Source organism: Lycium barbarum, chromosome 8 (genome assembly GCF_019175385.1).
Source record: "Lycium barbarum isolate Lr01 chromosome 8, ASM1917538v2, whole genome shotgun sequence".
Classification (NCBI taxonomy): Eukaryota; Viridiplantae; Streptophyta; class Magnoliopsida; order Solanales; family Solanaceae; genus Lycium; species Lycium barbarum.
The window spans coordinates 5477865-5499888 of NC_083344.1; the positions used below are offsets into that span (position 1 = coordinate 5477865).

General features: G+C 34.8%; 2 non-coding genes and 1 pseudogene across 2 annotated transcripts; all 3 read left to right on the top strand.

Moving 5' to 3' along the window:
• Window positions 1-780: 780 nt before the first annotated feature.
• Window positions 781-897, top strand: LOC132608597 (U5 spliceosomal RNA). Its single transcript, XR_009570477.1, has one exon. It is a non-coding gene; the product is annotated as a U5 spliceosomal RNA (small nuclear RNA).
• A 5110-nt stretch (window positions 898-6007) lies between these two features.
• Window positions 6008-6136, top strand: LOC132608395 (U5 spliceosomal RNA; annotated as a pseudogene).
• A 3434-nt stretch (window positions 6137-9570) lies between these two features.
• LOC132608599 (U5 spliceosomal RNA) lies at window positions 9571-9687 on the top strand. The gene has a single exon (XR_009570479.1). It is a non-coding gene; the product is annotated as a U5 spliceosomal RNA (small nuclear RNA).
• Window positions 9688-22024: the final 12337 nt, after the last annotated feature.

Here is a 22024-nt window from a genome sequence, read left to right on the forward strand (position 1 = left end):
TGGTTCGGGTGAAAATTGAGCAGATTTAAAAATGAAATCAAGTTATTTTGGAAATTTTCATTAAGACAGGGGTATATTTGAAAACTTTAATGACGGAATGAGTATTTTTGACCCAAATTTATAATGAAAGATATTTTTAGCTTTTTTCCCAAAGTAGAGGGGTAATTTTGGCCCTTTTCCCAAAAAAAAAAGTCCTTTTGATTAGTACTAGCAGAGACTGTTTTCAGAAGTTTGGAAAAGAAAACTTATATTCCAAAAGCACTTTTGGAACATTTCCTTCAAAATAATAGAAAATCGTTGATTTTAACTTGGTTCAAGATGTTTAATTAATCCAACATAGTCTCTGCATTGTTTCATCTATTATCCGTTAGTGAGCATATATTTTAGAGATCACCAAGATATAAGGAAATGATTCAACATACTTAACAATTTCAATAGAAAAAAATGAACCTATAATAATCTTTTGTATTATTTATTAATAGCTTTTACTTTTAAAACTAAATACCTTTTGAGACATTCGACTTAAAACTAAAAACAAAATGTAATAAGCCACAAAATTAAATGACCTCACAAGATTGGGGTCACATCTTAAGTGTATTAAAAAAATGAATGAGACAGAAACACACAAGTCCTTTCTGTTTGAAGCAGAGCTATACTTTTTTTGTGCCTTTAGAAATTTGAGGGAAAAGGAATGATTAAATCCCATATCGAAACATAAAGAAAGTCTGAACTACTTGTTGCATATCAAATGGCAACGCAAGCTAAGAGCAAAAGTCACGCAGCCACGCAGTGAGCACAAAGCGAACTATTCTTTCGCCTTTTACTAAAGAATACCGTGTGTGCGCTGCATTTAGTGGCATACGCTTATTTTTGGAGGGGTTTTCTTTATTGAGTACCCCTACAATTCTAGTTTCAATGTTTTAAATGTCTTGTTTGATTATTGACATTCATAGATGTCTTCAAATTTCTCCAGTTATTTCATTTTGATACCAAATAATTTTATTGAACACTCGAACTTAGGAGTTGTTATGAATAGTTCTTAGGAGAAACTCTAAAGATAGAAACTTTAGGGTTAGTGACTTTGAGATTAAGTCAGTTTTTTTCTATAAATATAGAGGTTTTTCTTCATTGTAAACACATCTCGAAATTCTCCTCTCCTCTCTTTCTCTGCAATGTTTTTGTTCTAATTTTATTTATTTTATAACACGTTATCGGCATAAGACTCTGCCTTGAGCACTTACTTAAAAAAGATCTTGAGATTTGGAGAAAGGTAACCTATAGTTATCATCGGTCTAAGAAATTGGAGGTTTAACAAATGTACCAATAGCCACTATGAGTATTCACCTTGCCTTCGAAAAGGTATGGACTGTTTTATTTTAATCAATTTGAATCCATTGGACTATTATGTTTTCATATCACTGGGATCTATGAATAAGCATCACTTATGCATATCTAGTTTTTCCACAGCATAAGCTTATCGTATTGAACATACATGTGTAAGCATTTGATTTTCAAGAGCATATAGAAGCATTTGTTGGACTATTGCATCTGTGTGCTTTTAAATGTCCATATTGCAATAAATTTGTAGAAAAAAATAATTTATTTCCTATGACTAATGCAGATTTTAATATTTGAAATAAAATTGCTCCTGAAGAGCAATACGTGATGAGATATCGAGAAATATTATGACATTAACGCCACATTGGCTTGAACTTCGGCAGAGTTCATGTACAACCACCAGAAGTGGTAACATATTTCATGTCTTCGTTAATCACTAGAAGACTAGAAGTGATAATAATTTTACAAGCTTATAGTATATGTATGCCTCGATTTGCTCCTAAAGTAGTAATATCTTAAAAGAGATTATAAGCTATCATAATTTGATATGCTCAGAACACGTAGAGATGATTCTATTACATTCCTGAAGATGAGAACTTTTGATAAATGTTTCAAATACAGATTCATTCCCAGAAGTGAATGTGATGATATATAGTAAAGATTATAAATAAGGACATGAGATTAGTTGTGAAGTTATCACGAGTCACCTCCAGAAAAGATAGAATAATTGAAGAAAAAAAATATTCTAAATATTTTATGCTTTACTCCTGAAGTAGTAAACTTTGAAATTTGCTCATGAAGTAGCAAACTTTGAACTCTATTTCCGAAATAGTAAACTTTGAGCTCTACTCCCGAAGTATTAAGACTCTGAATTCTACTTCCGAATTAGTAGGACCTTGAAATCTACTCCCGAAGTAGTAGGATCCTGAAATCTACTCCCGAAGAAGTTTACTCTTGAAGTAGTAAATATTCTGAAATTTACTCGTGAATTAGTAGAACTTTGAAATTTACTTTCGAAGTGGTCAACCTTTAAATTTTACTCCTGAAGTAGTAAAACTCTAAAAAATTACTCCTGAAGCAGAAAGAATTGGTAGTATATCGGAGACAATATTTTGAAGAAATGTTTTCTTGTACTTGAGAAAAATAATGAGCTATTATAAAGTGTATCTAAATGACCAGACTTGATTCCCCGAAGTGAGTGAATGAAAGAAAGACCACAACTTATCTCCTAGAGAGACGGAATAATAAAGGACATATATACTATTCCTATGGTATAAAAGTTATTGCAACACGTGCCTGTAGTACGTAAAAGCATATTGGTTAATTTTTTTTTTTAATATTAAGCATCATCTTAAGGCAAATTGAAACATATCTTATAAAATGTTTGAATATTAGTGTTAGTTTACTTATTCACTGAATAAAAGAGTAAAGTTGCTCACGTTTTGAGCATAAAACCACCATATGCATGGGTAAAATACTAATTAAAATGATGAAAACTTTTCTAAGGCAGATGACGTATTTTATGACCAAAGATATGGGTACCCACTGGAATATTTTAGTTTAACTTGATCTTATCATTTAATAGCAAATTACATATATACTTGATGATTATATATGGCGTTGTGTTCCATTATTTGTGATTAGTTTTTGCGTAATATGGTTACAGTTGTTATTTGATCGTTATATATTATCTGGACTTGTCACATTCTGATCACATTCGTATTGTAGATGGTTAAGTTTTACTAGCACAACGCACATACATTTAATCATAGTGTTCACACTTTATCATTATGTGTTATTAAATTATCATGTTGACCATATAAGTCACAAGTAAATTGTTGTATCCTAATAGGACTTATCAATTTAGTGAGTTGTTATACTTAATAGGACTCGTCAAAACTAATCAGTTTTAAATATATGATGGAGTCTGTTATATGCTTAGTTTTCACTTTGTATATTCTCACAGTACTAATCATGACACCAGTAGTATCTAATTATAATTTCTTTTATGATACATGCAATATCTAAACAATGTTTACAGAGTTAATGATCAAGGACTCCAGAAGAGCTAACTATTTATCTAGAAGATCATGACACTTGTAGTGTCCAAACGATATGTGATTATTGAGAATAAATTAAAAGCTCATGAAGATCTTATATACTATTATGTCATTTGTTCTAGATTGTACTCCATATAAAGTTGTTATGATCGAAACACTAGTTGTGGCAAACCTGAACTTTACTAAAGTAAATGGCTATCATATTGAAGCTATAAATGATTGGAGGATTAAATATCTTCAAAATCATAGTTGGTAAGAAATATCTATGTGAAAGGTTACACACCTTATTCTCCAAATTGTACTATAGATATAATCATGATGAAATCACATGTCACGATAACCAGAAGTTTATCGATGCGAAAAGAATTCATGTCATAGTAAATCAGAAGTTTTACTAAAACAAATAGCACATGGCATGGTAAACTTGAAATTTACTAGTATAAATAATTTTATCAGTCAACATGAGCGATTTGGCCATCCCGATTCAAATATGATCTGCAAATTAAGTATTTGAGATATATTGAAGAACTGGAAGATTCTTCAAGAATTTATTTTTATTTCTTGTTCTCATTATAAGTTGATTATACTAGCTAATGTTGGAACTGAATTCCCTAAATTCTGAAAAATTATAAAAGGTGAATATAGGCCCGTTCACCTATTATGTGATATCTTAAATAGATGTATCAATGAGATGGTCACATGTGCATTTATTGTCAACCTATAGTTTGATGTTTACAATATTACTTGCTCAAAATAATTGAGTTAAGAGCACAATTTTCAGATTATGTAATCAAGACAATCTATCTTGATAATGCTGGTTTATATCCAAGCTGGTTTGGCGTTAAATGCCTCCATTAAATAACCAAATCATTGCTTATGAGAAGAAAGCTTCATGTGCTGGTCTGAGATATGATATATTATATACAACATCACTTGTATGCTTCAGACCAATAGATTATGATGAATTCTCCCCTCACAATTGGTTCAGGGTTAGGAGCCATATATTTCCATGTAACAATTTTTTATGTGTGGTGTATGATTAATTAATCTACCATGATGCACAAAGATGAATTTCCCCAAAGAAGATGGGATATATGTTAGTTGATCTAACATAAGAGGGGGGGGGGGGGGGGGGGAGAAGTAGCTAGGAAATATGTTGTGAATTATCATTAGTATGATCCTAATTCAAAAGGTAATTCAAGTTAAATGCTAGAAGCATTTGCTGACCCAAAAGTAGTTTCATATTTCAGCTGCAAAATGCTCCTATTAATATAAATGTCCCTGAAGGACAAAGTATACAACATGCATGAAGCATGGTAGATCAATCGATTCCAAATGAAATAATCCTTGAAAAGGGAGAGGAGCAAATGATCAAAATGGTCATAATAAGGAGGCAATGTGCTATTGAAGAGCATATGACACAACACTTCAAGAAATCTCATGAGAGGTTTCGGTACCTAAAAGTATGCTAACGTAGAAATTACTATCAAGTGAAATGACACATCTTGGTAAGCGTAATGCTTATTGGACCTGCTGTCCAGACACCATAATATGCCACATCATTTAAATAGATATGGATGTTGTCACAACCTATATGAATTACTTTACAAAATTCATATGAAATTTTTTGAAGAATTTTAAATGTCTGAAGCATATACAAGTTCTAGAATTTTGTTCATAATTCTTATATGAATTAAATGAAGCAAGGTGAATGCAATTTAATTACCTTAATGAATATTCATTAACTAAGGGTATCCTTACGTCTTTGTGGAAATCAAAATATGTCATATTGTTGGTGCAAGTTGATGACTTGAATAATATTAACTCCTGAAGAGTTCTCAAAAGCAGTATATTATATGTTGAAAGAAGTTGAAATGAGAAACTTGAAGAATTCTTTGGTCTTGAAGTGTCATATCTTTATGTTACAGTCATACGATGTTGTTCTATATGATAGTCAAATCATATAAAGATAACATCTGTTTATAAAGCAAGTCAGGAATGCACTTGGAGTGATTTCAATAATACAACTCTATTCAAAGACTGAAGGTGTAGCAGCATACATAGCCCAACTAAAGAGTGAATTTATAAAAGGACAAAGCATATTTCACCAAAGTTGTTCTTCACACACGAGCTCTAGAAGAATGGTGATATCAACGTGCAAGAGATTTGTTTAATCGATAATATGACTGATTTATTCACCAAGTCTCTACCAACTGCAACTTTCAAGAAGATGGTGCACAGGATTGAGATGTGAAGATTCAAATTTTTAGATTGAAATTTTCATCAGGGGAGTTTATCTTTTGTAATATATTTTAACATCTTTTACTTTTAAAACTAAATATCTTTTGAGACATTTGACTTAAAACTAAAAAGAAAATGTAATAGGCCTCAAAATTAAATGACCTCACAAGATTGGGATCACATCTTAAATGTATTAAAAAAAGGAATGAGACAGAAACACATAAGTCCTTTATGTTTGAAGCTCACTTTTTTTGCCTTTAAAAATTTGAGGGAAAAGGAATGATTAAGTCCCATATCGAAACATAAAGAAAGTCTGAACTACTTGTTGCATATCAAACGGCAGCGCAAGCGAAGAACAAAACACACGCAGCCACGCAGTGAGCACAAAGCTAATTATTCTTTCGCCTTTTACTAAAGAATACTGTGTGTGCGCTGCACTTAGTGACATATGCCTCCAATTACGCCTATTTTTGGAGGGGTTTTCTTTATTGAGCGCCCCTTACAATTCTACTTTTAATGTTTTAAGGCAAAAGATATAAATTGACCCTTAAACTATATTTTAAAAGTTATTTTCACACTTAAATTGTAGTAGTGATCTATTACACACCACATATATGAAAAAATGATATTATTTATGACGCACATATAATCAGTCTCAGATGTGGAAGTGCTCCACACGTTAGCGACACGTCATTTATTCTTTCACGATTTTTTATTTTATTTTATTTATTCTTTCACATTTTATTTTATTTTATTCATAAAATTAAAGTAAACAACGATTTTTAAATTTTAACTAAAAAATTGATTTTCCACCTTCTTCATCATTTCACCCCCACCCCCACCCCCCCTTTCTTCTCCACCTTCACGCCACCCCCACTCCCTAACTCCTTCACGCCACCAGTCACCACCGTCATGCCGCCCTCACCCCCTAAATGCTTCATGCCGCCCCCACCCCCCCAGATCCTTCACGCCGCCCCCACCCCCCAAATCCTTCATGCCACCAGCACCACCGTCACGCCGCCCCCACCACTGCAATTTTAGACCACCACCAACACCAGAAAAAGTCACGATATCATTACTATTAATTTCATCTACCATCACCTCCAATGATTTCAATAGCCACCACCAAAATCAAAATACCACTATCAATTTCTCTTTACCATTCCCCACCAACTCATCACCATAAATCACAATAGAAAGTCACCACTGTTTTGAGAGCAAAGGCATTCACTTTTCATTTGCACTTTTATTTTTTAATTTTTCTTTTCAGTTATTTTGGTCCCTAAAGAATTCTTGAATTATGATTTTCGTCAATGAACACCAAGAAATACTAATTTTGATTTTCTTATCCTCTGAAAAATTACAGTGAAGGAGATAATGAATATGATAAGAAAAATGGAGGAAATGAGGAGGAGGAGGGGGGGGGGGGGGGGGGGAAGATAGGAAAGAAAAAGGGAGTGTAGAAGAAAGGTGTGGGTGGTTGAGTATGGAGAAGAAAGGTGGGAGGGTGGGGAAATGAAGAAGAAAGGGACGGGTGGGGGTGGGGGTGGGATTAAAAAAATATAAATTTGGTATTAAAAAAAAGGAAAATGAATTAATTTTAATTAAAACGCGCCTATTTTTTAATTATTTTTACATTTTATGCCACATCAGCTCTCAGGGAGCAAATAATATCACTTTTTCATATATTAGGTGTGTAATAGGTCACTACTAAAGTTTAAGTGTGAAAATGACTTTTGGGGTATAGTTTAAGGGTCAATCTATGTCTTTTGCCATGTTTTAAATGTCATGTTTGATATTGACATTCATAGATGTCCTCAAATTTCTCCAGTTATTTTATTTTGATACCAAATAATTTTATTGAACACTTGAACTTAGAGTTAATTTGTGTCCGTTAAATGGACTTGATATATTTAACTCATTGTGCTCTCTTTTGAGTTTAAATCTTCTCAAATAAGAAGGGGGTGGAATCAGGAATGGGGTGGAATGTGTGTGTGTTTGTTGGACTTCTACAACCGTTTACTGCTAATTTTTTTTTTAATGAAAAAAGCTCAGAGCAAATAAAGTTATATTTGCTGTTTGTTATACTTTTTTTGATATATTTGTCCTTACCATCCAACTTTAGGGTTATATTTACCCTACTAATCTGTTAAATCCACATGCCCCACTTTTATTTTCCTACGTGGTGTCTATATGGATTTTTTTCTCCCAATTTAAATCCGATTACAATTTAAATTATTTAGCCCGACCCATCCATTAAACCACCTACTAACCAAAAGAAATCCATCATCTCCGACCCACCAGCAACAGCTGAAACTTTTTGGATGACTCTCTTATTTTGATTTTTTTAATGGCATAATACATAAACAGGCCAACACTGGACAAGTATTCCCACCAACTTTCCAGGCCAACGTTGGACAAGTATGCCCACTAACTTTCCAGCTTGTATAAATCTAGATAAGGTGTCTTGTGCATACATATAAATTTAGATAATCATTTCAGTTAAATGTTCAATCAGTTGAGACAAGTTAATGTGCCTATTTGTGCACACCCAAAGATGGAGGTAAGTTGTCTACTTGTGCATATAAATTTAGATAATCATTTCAGTTAAATGTTCAACTGATAAAGTTGAGACAAGTTAAGGTGCCTATTTGTGCACACCCGAAGATGGAGGACAGGCCAAATTTTAAGGCCCGTTTATGTAGACACTTAGTATCTATTGAACAACATCAACAGCGGTGCTAAATTGTACTAATTTACATCTCTAGATTAGCTGCTTGCTATGTGATACCTAGATTATGGTATTTTACAACGTTTACATTTTATTGTATTTATTAGTGCGAGAATTGTAAAGTGGATCTTAGCTCCGAGTATTATGAAGCATGACAGCTGATCCCAAGTATCATTTATTTCACTCCAATAGACATACATGATTATGTAGTCAAAGTAAATTCATCACTTTCATTTTATGAGCTAGTTTTGTCACCCCTAGATAGATACTCCCCCCGGATAAAAAAAAGAGTCCACTTAGCCATTTGTATATCCCTTAAGAAAATACTAACTCCTAAACAAAAATAGGTAATTTGACTAAATTACCCCTAATAAATAGACATTGGAATTTGATCATATAACACTTAAGAGGGGCAAATATGAAAAAACAAGGTTAATTCTTTCTTGATTTGCTAAGTTGACTCTTTTTTTTATCCAAAAAAAAGGCTAAGTGAATTTCTTTTTTGATCCGGAGGGAGTATAATTTAGTGGTATAGGTGAGTTTCACCTGATAGATATCGCAAGTTTATAGTTTAGCTAGCGCTATCAGTGAGAGTGTTTTCACATAATAATTGGTGTTGTGAGTTCAATTCTCCACTATCCTCTCCCTATTTCCTTTTTCGAGCCCCTATCTAACAAAAAAAAAAAAAAACTAAAATAGCGAGCAAATATAAAATTAAATGAACTCAATTGCTCCTCATAATCATTTGCCATATCCCTTCCAAAGGAGCTCAGAACTGTTAATTTATTATGTAGTTTCTCGCCTTGCTGTAGTCAAGTAATTTTATTCATCTTGTATACAAATCAGAATTAAGACAAGAACTTTCACAAAATCAGAATTAAGACAAGAACTTTCACAGGAAAAAATATCAAAAAACACTTAGAATTTAATATTTTTTATCTATATAATCTCATATATCTTCCTGCCAAAAATTCCCATTTCTTGTATTTTATTATCTCCTATATAGAATCTTTCTTCTAGTTCCTCCCCATATCATAAGTGAAGGAAATGATGAAGAAAAGAAGAAGCAGAGTTATATACTTTTTTATGCCTTAAAAAGTTGAGGAAAAGGACGGAGAGACTCCCACATTGAAACAGAAAGAGAAAGCACCAACTTGTTTTTAATATAAAATTGTAATAGAAGATTAGCATAACTCACGCAGCCACGCAGTGAGCACAAAGCGAATTATTCTTTCGCCTTTTACTAAAGAATACCGTGTGCGTTCTGCAAATAGTGGCATACGTCTATTTTTGGAGGGGTTCTCATTTTTGAGTGCCCCCTACAATTCAAGTTTCAACTATTTAATGTCATCATGTAAATAAGTGGTCAAACTTATAGATGTCTCTCAAACTCTGCTTGATTTCAACTTGTAAACTCTTCAATTAATGGTTGTATCTATCAAATATCCGAACTCGAGTTAATTTTTGTATATTGAATTGGACTCGTTTTACCTTAGGCATGTTGCTAGCTGAGGTAATTTTTTGTTGTTGGTGAGAATGTGTAAAGTGGATCTCTTAGCTTTGAGTTAAAAAGAATGCACATTGTATTAGGCTCTCTTATGAGCTATTTACTATATCTTCTCACTTAAAGTTGGGTTGGAGGTTTTGTTGGACTTTTCCAACCATTTCACTATGAATTTTTTCTAGTTTCAATGTTTTAGCCTGATATTTCAATAGAGATATAAATATAAGATTTGTAAGTGCAAGGCTTTTAGGTTCTGTGTATGTTTTTACGCTATAGAATAGCTAATTTTAACATGGTAGAGATTACTTAATAACTACTTAAAACTAATGGACAAGAATCAACTTTATTCCTACACTTCATTAACAGTTTGAGACGATAAATGTTCATCACATCCTGAAGTTATTTTGCAGTTAACCTATTTGCTACTAATTAATAAGTATTATCACATGGTTCTTTAGTATGTATATTATTTTTATTTTATGATTAAACTTTATATAGTTATTAATTGTCTTATTCTCAGCGACGGATACACATTGCTACAAGGGAGGTCATCTAACATTGCTTCGGTAAAAATATCTACTAAATACACACATACATGTATTAAATTAATAGGCTGCAAATGCTTCAAATTAATGTTAAGTTCACTAATTTCATTATTGGAAATAAAGTCTTACAACCTTCCATAGTCCCAAAATCAAACCAGCATACAAATCGAGTCGTTAAAATAAGATCAACATCGCTTACCTAAAAGCCTACTTAAGTCATTTGCCTATGCTACGAGATAGGTAAATAAATATACAATTACTAATATAATCTCCACATAACTAATGCAGACTTCAATTATCGAAGACCAAACGTACTACTATTACTTGTTTAACTTGTGTTGACATCTACTTTTTAGGATATAATAAGGATAACAATGCGTGTATTAGCAATATGCGTAGATAATAGTAGTTTTTAAAGACAAAATACACCTAAAGTACGCAATCATTACATAACAATTTTGGTTATTATTGTTCATATATCGTATAATTATTCATGTATTATTATTCACCACATTACGATTCTTTTGACATTTTCATTCAATGTAACATTTTTTTACATTATAAGCCTTGCATAATTAGACCGTGAACAAAATGACTTAAAAGTAAGGACAAAGAATTTGGGACAAAATCATAGGAAGAGATATGTTTCTCGTACCTAAGTCCTAACCGGGCTATATGAATTATCACTGATGGCAGAGTCATTGCGACATAACAATTTTTGTTATTATTGTTCATGTATCATATAATAATTAATGTATTATTATTCACCAAATAACTATTCTTTGACATTTTTATACAATGTAACAATTTTTACATTCTAATCCTTGTATAATTAGATCGCGAACCGAATGACTTAAAAGTCTAAAACAAGGCCAAAGAATTTGGGACAAAATCATAGGAACAGATCCGTTTCTCGTACCTAATTAAGTACTAACCGAGCTATATGAATTATCACTTATGGTTGAGTCATTGCGACATAACAATTTTTGTTATTATTGTTTATATATCGTATAATAATTCATGTATTATTATTCACCACATTACAATTTTTTGACATTTTTATTCAATGTAACATATTTTACATTATAGTCCTTGCATAATTAGACCGTGAACCAAATGACTTAAAAGTCTAAAACAAGGCCAAAGAATTTGGGACAAAATCATAGGAAGAAATCTGTTTCTCGTACCTAAGTACTAGCCATGCAATATGAATTATCACTGATGGCAGAGTCTTTCGACATAACATTTTTTGTTATTATTGTTCATATATCGTATAATAATTCATGTATTATTATTCTCCAAATAATGATTCTTTGACATTTTTATACAATGTAACATTTTTCACATTCTAATCCTTGCATAATTAGACCGCGAACTGAAAGACTTAAAAGTCTAAAACAAGACCAAAGAATTTGAGACAAAATCATAGGAAGAGATCCATTTGTCGTACCTACGTAATAAATGATTGATGGGGCAAATGATTTTAAATCTTATCTGCACTCTCAGTAATGTGTAAGAAAACAGAGTCTATATTTATGGTTTGTAGCTGTAGGGACATCAATTCTAGCAAGTTGGGGTAAAAAAAAAAAAAAAAGAAAAAGGAATCTAAGGACAATACTAAATCACCAATGCTGTTGTAAATCACCTTTAAATGCCTTTGCCAGGAAGTTAGGTACATGAATGAATGAAATTGGCATGTATATTCAACATTTACACAGGTGCAAATTAATAGAAATTCAACTATTATGCAGGTTAGGCAGAAGTCTGTCTTCTGCGATCCAATTATATAAAAGAATAACTTAAATAGCCGTCCATCCAAACACTCAAATTAAAAATAGCTAAAGGATGTATAATATGTGTATACTTTATGTATAATATATTATAATTAATGTATACCGGTTAGGAAAAGTAAACAGTAAATTCGATTGGCTATTTGTGTAAAGATTACATGTGTGTGAGTTTTCACATATGTGTGCACGCGTGAAAAGCACATATATAAAAAAAAGGTTAGATATTCCTTTCAGAATTAAATTCTTGCACACAGAAATTCACAACATCTAAATTTTGAATCTAACACGGGTGCAAATTGTTGGAATATTAATAATATTAATCAGTAAAATGAACAAAATGATAGAATCAACTTATCGGATGAATGTTGCGTCGTGGCAAGCCACTGCCTTGAAAGCGATTTCGGACCGATTGTAGTGCAAATTGTTTAGCTCGCTCGCTCCCCAAGGTTCCACAACACTTCCAAACACTTGCACTAGTGGCCGAAAGTTTGGAGTTTGCACAAACACAATTGCCCAAAAAGTGAAGAAGAAGAAGAAGAAGAAGAAGAAGAAGAAGAAGAAGAAAAGATTTTACTTTATCTTTTTTGCTATATCCAAATATGATCCCATGAGATCATATATGTAGGAAAGTATTTTTCTTTTTCTGAAAATATTTTTCATAAAATTATAAGAGTAATTAAGGTCATAAAGACAATTGTAATGAAGGCCATAAAGACAATGCCCATAAAGACAATTCAAAACATTGTCCTTCATTATGAGGGCTACCATTAAGACTCATAAAACATATAATCAATTCTTCTTTTGACCAAAATTAATAGTAGATATTATATAAATTTCAACGATGTTTCTTATTCTTTATTTGAGATATTAATAATATAAGTATATATATTTTACAATCCCCCACATATCTCAAAAAAATAATAAGAAATAATTTCTGGGCAAAAGGAAGGATCATGTACTTAAGTGTCAATATCTTTCGATTTGAATTAACACATAGTGAAATGAGGCAACAACTAATATCCACAAAGTGAGGTACTCTTGAACTAGGACATAAGTTGAGACCCCCACAACACATACGATATCTTTAATTTTTATGCAATCTCTGCGATACTAACAAAGTGCTTTTATGGTCATGCACACACCTCGGGTCTTATGAGCGCTCTAGAAAGACGGCCCAAGTCTTTCATAAAAGGCGACCACACCTTTACACTCACGTATGTGATTCCATCAAGTCCATCTCAAATAAACCACCTTAAGGCTATGGAACCATTAAGAGCAGAATAAGCTCAACCTTCTCATATCAAACGTTGAATCCATTAAGTGCTTCTCAATAGCACCACCACAATGAGTTATGGAAATATTAAGAAATCTGTCAAGTGCATCTCAAATGCACTCCCACAACTGGCTAAGAATTAAGAGTAAAACTCAACCTTAAAAAACACTACCATCCGTCATAGGGTTAGGATATGTAGTGTATATTGACGATCTATATGGCTTCGTTTGACTACAAACGGGTATCCACCATATTACCTCAATCCATGGGCTTTAGCCCTATCCCGTTTGATGTTTTAAAATTACCCTCTTTTCCAAGTTTTTGGTTAAAGGATCCGCAAAATTTCTCTTGGACCTTACAAATTCCAAGCTCCAACAATTGCTTGACAACATCATCCCGAACGCAAATGTGTCCTTATTTTTCATTGTACACACTACTCTTAGCAATTTCAATTGACTCCTGTGAGTCACAATGTAAAGAAACTGGTTTAGCTTGTTCCCCCCACAATGACGCATCTGTCAATTAGAGCTAAAAATCATCACATATAAAAAATAACATGTGAGTTATTTCAAGACTAATATATGCACTTGTAATACTATTTTTAAAGCATTCTCAAATATACAAATCACATTTTTCATGATCAATATTTTTTTTGTCACGACCCAAACCCATGAACCGTGATGAGTGCCCGATCACCGCTGACCAAGCACCCCTAAACTCGTACTTGCTATATGCTGAATAACCTGGTGGCCCATTTCTAGCTCATATATGAGCGATAACATCTGCTGCAAAATTTATGCAATAAACTCTGTCTCGAAAAACTCATAATTTATACACGTGGATATGGATACATAGGCAGACGTGCAACAGATGACAACATAGTCCGACATGGCCACTGCATGCGCTGTACGGAAAATAGGAGACCACAAAGCTACATGATATTCCCACTACATACAACTGTCTACAGACCTCTAGGGAGTCTAGCTGTAGAAAGACCGGACAAGGCCATGTCATACCCACATCTGTACACCTCATAAATAGCATACCAAAAGCTGCAGCTCCGGATCAAGTGGAGCGCACTGACTGCGGCTGAGGAGATCCTACTGGTCTGGCTCATCTGAATGACTACCTGAACCTGCGAGCATGAACGCAACATCCACAAGAAGGGACGTCAGTATGAGCAGTGTACTGAGTATGTAAGGTATGAATAGTAACATAGTAAGAGATACCAAGCATGGAAAATAACATAATGAAAGTACGAAGATAAAGTAATATAAAAAAGATCAACCTGTGCCTCTGAATGCCTTTTTAAGGCGGATGCCGTGCATGCTTAGTTTTTTTTTTTTTTTAAAAAAAAAAGGACTTTTCCATATATACATATATAATATCTTGTCCGGCCGTTAAGGCGCGGTAATATATATAGCATCTTATCCGGCCATTAAGGCGCAGTCTTGTTCGACCATGTAGGCGCGGTGTTATATATATATATATATATATATATATATATATATATATATATATATATATATATAGATAGATAGATAGATAGATAGATATATAGTATCTTATCCAGCCATTAAGGCGCGGTAAAATATATATAGTATCTTGTCCGGCTATCAAGGCTCGGTCTTGTCCAGCCATTAAGGCGCGGTAAGTATCTAAATTACTCATGTATAAATACATATAACATGCCCGAGAGCCCAATTAAATGTTACTTCTCTATCGGAGTGACGTAAGGTCGGTAATCTCAGATTTGTATTATGGAACAATCATTATCACTCTGTCTCACCTTGAAGGAACAAGTAACATAAGGCGAGATAAACAATAATGAATAAAATCGAGAAAATCATGAACTAACTCAACATTCTCACAATAACATTGAAATCATAAACTTGGAACCTTTAAACATAAAATCATCATTTTCATTATAATCATCATAGAAACATTCTCATTTTTAACATCATGAGAAGCCTAAAGAATCATGAACTTCTAGATTTTGGAAACAAGGAGGTGATGGAAACATTTATGGAATCATAACATAGAAATCATGCCTTTGAAAGAAAGGGACGAGCCTTAACATACCTGTGCGGCCTCCTATTGTCTACGCTTATCCGTCCGAACTCGTAAATCTACATTCAAGAGGATTCGCACTATCGTTAGACTCATCGTTGTATACTTGTGTTAAATGTTCCAATTAAATTATTCTATATTCTGCCGAAAATCGGACAACATCTCCCTTGTTTATATGCCTAGCCCGAAATCATAATCTAGCAACCAACAACACAACAACAATACCAACATCAACAACATCATTATCCATACCAATATATTCCATAAAATATTCCACACGATGTTTTCCCAATTTCTCAACCAACCATAACAACATCCATAATACCAAAATCAAAGAATTATATTCAATTTAATCCAAAATTCTCTTTCAAACTCACCTCAGGCTATCAACTTCAATTCAACTCTTTATGATTTTTCTCCTATGATTCTTTTCTTTCTAAGAATTGCTAAACCTTTACATCATCTCAATCATGTAAATAATAATAGGAAAAACATACCTTATAGTAGAAGAACTTCACTCTATTCACCCCTTTCCAAGATCAAGGTCATCATCACCTTGAAGAGAAACAAGAACAATTATCTTCTATAAATTTTCCTTGAGGTTTTGATGTCTCTTGATGATATGAAAAAGTTTTGGAAGATTATGGAAGGTTAGGAAGGATTATGGAGGATTATGGAAAATTATAGACTCTCAAGAAGTGTGAGGGATGAGAAAATGACGAAAAATGATGAAAATTAATGGGTTAGAGGGGTATTTATAGGTGTGGTTCGGATCGGATACTGTAGCAATCCAGGTATTGTAGCAGTGCATTTCTGCTCCGTTAGCCTAACTTGTAACGTCCATAATTCTCTACTTCGATGTCGTATCGACGAGCGGTTTGTTGCGTTGGAAACTAGACTCGAAGAAATTCATTTTAGGCTTTTGAAACACCTTAAAACTCCTCATATACCTGGAGATATACCCCTCCAAAGTTGACCCAAAATTGTGTCAACGTTTTCCAAATTTTCGACAAACTTATTTTCGCGATTTGCTTGATCCCGGAACCTTTAGATATTTGCTTAATACTTGTTAAGAGTACTCCTTAGCCTTATAAGGGTTCGATGACCTCTCCGAGCTTATGTTAGTTTACTTACAACGCAAATCTTTTTTTTCTTTTTTCGAGGTGTAACATTCCCCCCCCCCCCCCCCCCCCCCCCCCTTTAGGAACATTCGTCCTCGAATGTTATGCTCTTAGGGATGTTTACAAAAATTTTGCCAGAGTTTTCCCTGTAATTGTACCACTACCATCCTGTCACAACAACCTATAATATGCAATGCCTCATAGGGCTACAACATCGATACCCATATTGGCCACACACGACCAAGAAATCATTCAAAGAAGCATACATACCTGAGGATAATAGTGTCTCTGGCTGGAGTTCTTTTGTTCTCATGTACATAATCAGAAATCAACTAGTATCACGGTCTCGTTCTATCCCCGTTACAGTAATCTTTCCTTATTATGTCACGGCTACTCGCCATCCTGCGAATACTCTCTTTTTCTCGCTCTTTATTTCCCTATTAGTGGGCAATTACCTTGTTTACTCCTTCAATGCTTCCTCGAGCTATCCCCTCTTATACTCATTGATCTCTTATACGCACTATATTGTCTCCTTGTAATTCATTGGTTAGGCTCTCTGATCTCTTACAACTTCATTGTAATTCCATTTACACTGTACTTTATTACTAATAAGTCCCTACTTTTAACGGTTATGTTTCTCAAGCTATCCATCCCAATTCTTTTCCAAGATCAGCTATAACAATATCCTCAACACAATCTCTTAAGTACGTACATACGTAATGCTTTCTCACCATCTTTATTATTCCTCGCAGCAGGGTTATACTTATGATAAACTAATAATCATCGTTCAAACTAATCCATAGGTCAAAATATCTTCGAACTCATATTTGAACTTTTCCTTTAATTTCTTCTCCTCAAATCTTGCAATGTAAATTTTACAGGCATAGAACTGAGGTAACACCTCAATTTGTCATAACTCCCTTTCAACACGAGGATGCTCATCCTCGGTTCTCTTGTACTGGTGACCATTCGCTTAGCCTTTTTTCTTCTCTAGCTTTCCATCGTTGTTCTTACACCATGTTGTTGGGTATTTCCTCACGATGATTGTTCGTATAGTTCTATTACAAATGCTCTGATATTCAGTATAACCGGCGACCTATGAGATACTTTCTGATTCCTGGCGGTACTGCTATCTTGCTATCTATAAGCGCACCGCCTTCCTTTTCTTTGGAGATTGCCAACTCCCTATAATTATCCTTTTTGTTAAAATTTCCATTTCTTCTGGCACTAAGATTCCTTTTTGCTGTGACTCAATTGTTCTTTGTATCCATTCATTTCTGGGTGGCTTGAAAACCTTTCCTATTCTCTTTGTTATCTTTCGGGGTATGTTACTGCATATTTAAATACGATCAAAATTTCTCTGATACGAGCGATTTCAACCCATGGTCTAAAAACATCATATCGCACATCATTTTCTTTGACCCGTTAATTCCCCTTATCTTCCTATCATACTTTTCTTTCTTATACCTGCCCTATAATATACTTATTTTCAATTCGTTTTTGTTTTCTCCGGATACATTCTCGAACTTTGGCTTTTTCAAACTAACATATTTCTTTCTTTGGAATTTTGAGAAGGTCATAATTCATTTCAGGACTAAATCTGCTCTCCCTCCCCCCCCCCCCCCCCCCTTTAAGGATGTTCTTATACACCAGTAACTTTTGAATATTAATCATTTTTGATAATCACCTGGCCGACCTTAACGATCCTTATACTTTTCTATTCCTCATATCATCAGAGTTCTTTCATTTTATAGTTTAACTTATGTTCCTTTCTGCTAGATGAAGTCTTTGTATTTAACTGAAGTACTTATGCATATCCGATCCGCTCCAGATGTCTTCTTTATTGTCTTTTCATTTCTACCTTTTATGACTAATAATTCCCTAGACTAATGAATTAAGGGGGCATTGAAATTCGTCAGGCCCCTTATGAAGTGTCCGGCTATACCCCGCTCCTTTAGCCCTATTCTTTTTCCCCGCGACTATCTTCTTAACACCCTTGAAATTCTTCTTGCTCTGGGTTCCCAATTCCAATTTATGTCTATATTATACCATTAAAAGTTAATATTCCATACCATCCATTCCCACGTGTCATCCTTTCATTCGCTTAGCTCATTTGTCCCGTAATTCTCCTCAACTACTTGTTTGCATTATAGCTATGCATCATAATTCTTCTATTGTTCTATCGCTTCTTGTTCTTATCATGAAATCCTTACAAAATACACCCTTTTCTTTCTTCTTTTTTCGAGTCTTAATCTTCCTTTTTGACACTACAGCTGGTTCATATTTATGCATATCCCCAGTGTATCGTTCTATTTCCTTTATAATCGATTCTTTGTATTACTTATCAAGATTCTTATCCCATGTTACTAATGTTTTGCCTCTTAGCCGGACTTGTTTATTTATTTTCCTTTCTCCTGTCCTTGGGGATTGTTAGATTTTTCTTTAATCAATCCATTAGTGTACTTTTCTTACTTTCGTCCTCAGGACCTTCCTTAATTAAATCCATTTCCTCTAAATAACGCTTTCCCCACTTGCTATTTTTATGGTATTGTCCCTAAAATTCATAAAATATCCTTTCTGAATGCAAATTCGTTCTATTGCTAAATCACCTTTTAGGAAGGCTTTCCCGTTTCCGAGGTAATCGTGTCAGTATGGTTGTACATTTATCTCTTCGACTACCCCTCAAGAGCCGGAAATCCCTTGGTATTTTTTTGCAAAACCTGCTTATTTTTTCCCAATTCACATCCTTATTCATTATTACTGCCCTTCAGTCCCACTTATCAAAATCTGATTTCGAACCCTTTATATTTGTCTTCCGTTCCGTACTACATACTCCATTCTTACCGTATACTTACTTTCGAGATTCATCCGAATGGTTCTTTGCCGCTGTACTTACCTTCAAGATTCCCATCTTGAGGCTTGAGTTAACCCTTTTTAGCTACATACCTCCGTTGCTTACACCTCTCCTTTTCGCAGGGCATCCTAATCTTCTTACTCTTGTATACTCACTTTCTCCCTTTTCCCTGATGTGATCACATCAGGATTATTCAACTTTAATTTTAGAGATACCAATGTCGCCTCGCCTTGTAACACTTACCACTTGAACTTCAATACCTTTTTCAATTATCACCTTTAACACATCGCAACATCGATTATCGGGGCACACAAACTGATTGACCACACATAGAATATCGTATATACCTCTCCTAACACCTTACTTACAAAATATTCCCAATACTATTTTAAACTCGTCCTAGTTCTGTAGCTGTAATACGTCTTCTCTCTTTTTGCCAAGTCGGTCCCGCCTTATCTCTCACAATCATCTGGAGTTTCCAACCGTGAGTTTTACACGCTTCTAATTTCCCTCAAGCTATTCTAGTCCTTTCATCCTTCTCTTATGTCCGAACTTGTAGGACTCTTAGTACACTTCCCAGGGGGTCACCCATCCTAGTATTACTCTCATCCCAGCACACTTAACTCTGGAGTTCTGATGGGATCCGGTGCGTTAATGCTAGTACGATCGCATCCACTCTGCTACGTGACCTTCATCGCATGACCTATAACAAGTTGAAGTTATAACGAATCCCAATAAAATTCCTGTAATGTATCTCCCTCCGGATTGGAAAGATCCCTTACTTTCCTGACCGAGCAAATGCTGGTTTAGCATTCGGAACTCTCAATAATAACCACGATCAACACATAACTGTCTTCTATTCCTAAATTTAAGATTCCTAGTAGTGGCCAAAACATCTTAGTCGCAGTTATCCATAAGTACTTTGGTTATGGGTTCCTCTAAAACTCCCATTTGTCTCCTATTAATGATATCCTGCAATAATTGTACACACATAAGAAATTTCAATAAAGAACTCATATACCTCTAGTCGACCTGTCATGAGCTTGGTCTGGAGGGCTATAAAGTGAAGTGTCCTCTTCATTGTCCTCCCGCCATCTACTAGTCTGGCCCTCCTCATCTCTCTCATCTAAGTCCGAGGGATATGAATATTCGGGCAACTCCTGGTTTACTGACGGCCAAGATAATGGGCTAGAATAATCAGTAACACTCTCAGGCGTAGCTGGCCTAACATGGTGCTCTGCCATAGGAGCAGCTGGGGGAGTCAATTCTAGTACAGTCTCGAAAATCTCCTCCTCTGGCGTCCCATCTGAACCCTCAGACGGGTCCGTGTCATAGCTGTCCTCAGATAGATTCTCCTCTCTAGAAGTCAGAAATTCTGGGGGAATCGTCGCGGGGACCTCAAAGTGATCAGTCTCGATGGAATAGCTAAGGCTCCTCATGCTCGGTCTCGGAGCCTGTGGTCCTGAATCTACTCTAGGGGTCTTCTTAGCACCCCCACTGTCAGATGCTGATCTCTTCATCTTTATCAATATGTGCTTACCTATAGGAAAAGAGGGTCAGAAATAATCTTTCCTGGACTCTGGCTCTATCGCACGATCTAAGATAGAAGAAAATGTCAATGATTCCTAAATGCCCTGCAGCCTCCTGTTTATAAGTGTGGCCGGTTTTACACCCATAAACAGGACTCTACTGGACACAGTCTGTAGATAATCCCTAGGACGAACTGCTCTGATATCACTTTTGTCACGACCCAAACCCATGAACCATGACGAGTGCCCGATCACCACTGACCAAGCACCCCTAAACTCGTACATGCCATATGCTGAATAACCCGGTGGCCCATTTCTAACTCATATAAGAGCGATAACATCTGCTGCAAAATTTATGCAATAAACTCTGTCTCGAAAAACTCATAATTTATACGCGTGGATATGTATATATAGGCAGACGTGCAACGGATGACAACACAGTCCGACATGGCCACTGCATGCGCTGTACGGAAAATAGGAGACCACAAAGCTACATGATATTCCCACTACATACAAAACTGTCTACAGACCTCTGGGGAGTCTAGCTGTAGAAAGACAGGACAAGGCCATGTCATACCCACATCTGTACACCTCATAAATAGCATACCAAAAGCTGCAGCTCCGGATCAAGTGGAGCGCACTGACTGCGGCTGAGGAGATCCTACTGGTCTGGCTCATCTGAATGACTACCTGAACCTGCGGGCATGAACGCAGCTGTAACGACTAATCTTTCGTTCCTGAAAATAATAATCAAGACAAGAAAAATAGTGACAAAGAATAATATTTGATTTCAAGAATTTGTGCGGGGGTTACAATCTTTATGAAATCTTAAATAAAAAGATGTAATCCTCTGATTCTTTTTCTCACGATACGACCTTCAATCAAGGGCTTTGCTTGTTCTTGAATGGACATATCACTTGTTGTTGATATTTCACTACGAATGCGGAGCCAAGCTTTAATCACAAATG